The sequence below is a fragment of the Etheostoma spectabile genome, chromosome 4, assembly GCF_008692095.1.
Source record: "Etheostoma spectabile isolate EspeVRDwgs_2016 chromosome 4, UIUC_Espe_1.0, whole genome shotgun sequence".
In the NCBI taxonomy this organism is placed as follows: Eukaryota; Metazoa; Chordata; class Actinopteri; order Perciformes; family Percidae; genus Etheostoma; species Etheostoma spectabile.
Window position 1 is genome coordinate 10,942,780 of NC_045736.1, and position 2,187 is coordinate 10,944,966.

A 2,187-nucleotide genomic window follows, 5' to 3' on the forward strand; every position below is an offset into this window, starting at 1 on the left:
CCCCCCCCCCCCCTCTCTCCCCTTTCAAGTTTAAGCTGTCCAATGGCAAAAAAGGCCTAAATTAGAAATAAATTGCTGCAAGTTTGTAAGTTACTGACTTTTACAAGACCATACATCTTAATAACTAACTTTTTAGACACTGTTCCAGAGTGATTCACATATTAAGCAACAAAAAAAAAAAACACAGATTAAAGCCATTTTTCCCTACAGTGTGAGCCTAAGACAGTAATTTTCAAAGTGTGGTCCGTGGCACTCCGCAAGGGAGTCCTTGAAAGGTTTCTAGATTAAGTCCTTTAAATTATCATGATATAAAAATGTATTATACTTATTTAACTAACTACCAAATAATCTAATTTTTTAAATCTCAATCATTTCATTGATTACTTTCTAATCTAAAAAATCTTTGACTCAGAAACTGCAAATATGTTTTATGATATATTTTGAAACATGTCTAATATCTAATACATCTCTTATGTCTTGTTATATCATATAACATGAAACAAAAACTTTAGAAGTATAAAAAACAAAAACTAAAAAGCTATGGCAAATTATGCCAAGGGACACACATTAAGGGGGTCCCCAGTATATTCTCTATCTTCCAAGGGGTCCTTGGCTGGAGACAGATTGAGAGCTTCTGCAGTACAGTTCCCAAAGCTTAATTTCCCGAGTGATGATAGTCTTTGGCCACAAGATGGTATCAGAGTGGCTCCTTTGCCTCTCAGGGTGAAAGAGCTTCATTCCTAGCACTCATTGTAGGCTACCTCTCAAGGAAGGTAACAGACTGTATAGTTATCACCTGAGTAGGATTTACTCTATCCCACAAACTATACAACCTACTACCTCACCTTGCTAGGCTCAACTTCAGGCACCAATATCCTTAAAAACAAGACTCCTCAATATGTATCAACTTCAGTACATGTTAGAATGGACCAGTTCCATCACTGTGTCTGGTTAATTTATTTGTGTCTGCACGCTTCTCCTCTGAGGTGGAGGATGGGTTATCTCTTAAATTCCATCAGGCTGAGTTCCTTATCCATGGAGCCTCCCATGTAGGTTTCGGTTTCACAGTAGATCAACCTGTCTCCTTAGGAAAGACAGTAGATTGTATAGTTATCTCAGAGGGAGGACACAAACCCCACAACTATTCAATCTACTACCTCAGCCTCAAGGACAGATACTTTTGTAGGAAGCAGTGGAAGATTGTCGGTCAAACTGCGAGACAAAAATAAAAAGAGAATGAGTGAGATTTAAGATCCACTTGGGGCCACAAAGGTTACAAAATATTACAGAACACACAGTATGTGAAGAAGTCAAGATAGATGTGTTTAAATATGTCATTTCAGATGTTTAGTAGCAGCGCTTTACAGAAAACATAAGACTGAATTTTTTTTCCTGTAACTGTCATGTATTCTAATTTATTTAGCAGTAAGCTCCTGCTGTTGCATCCACAATACTAGTTAAAACATGCACACATACAAACTTACAATAATTAAATAAACAACAGATGTAAAAAATTATTCAAATGACCATGGAACCATGGAACGAGGTAGTCTGGTAACAGTTTTATCAGGAATTACCTTCCAGGAGCAATTTGATCTCTGGACTCACCACCACTGTAGAGTTGTAAAATCAAGTTTCACCAGACTTGCAGCCAGCCTGACAGTGCTACTGTGTTTTCTGTCTGTGTCATTCAGTGTCTAACCACTTGCATTGCTCTGCGCAAATGCATTTGGTCAGTGTTTGAGAACAACAGGTGGTGGACATGCCACACATTTGTGTACAGTGGAAATTTGCAAAAGACATCGTACATTCTTAATGACCTGCACATTAAAGACAAAATCCACTTCTGTTAACCCAAAGAGCTCACTTTTTAGGGAAATTGGATTATAATAAAGGGCAGCTGTGCCAGGAATTAATACCAATTTTAGTCTAAAACCTTTTCAAAAGTCCTTCCAGCTTTCTTACAAAACAGAAAAAAAATAGCTCAGTTCAAGCAAATTTGCCCTCATTTCAGTTCCTTCTGTCTCTACAACCAGAAAGCACTTGGAGAAAAACGGAAAATGGCAGTACGTCGGCCATCTTAGGGAGTCGTTTGGCACCCGTACCAAACATCTGCGGTGCAACCTGTTAACTTCTGCTTCCTCTTTCCAATCCTTTTTCCATAAGATAGACTGTTTATTCTCTCTC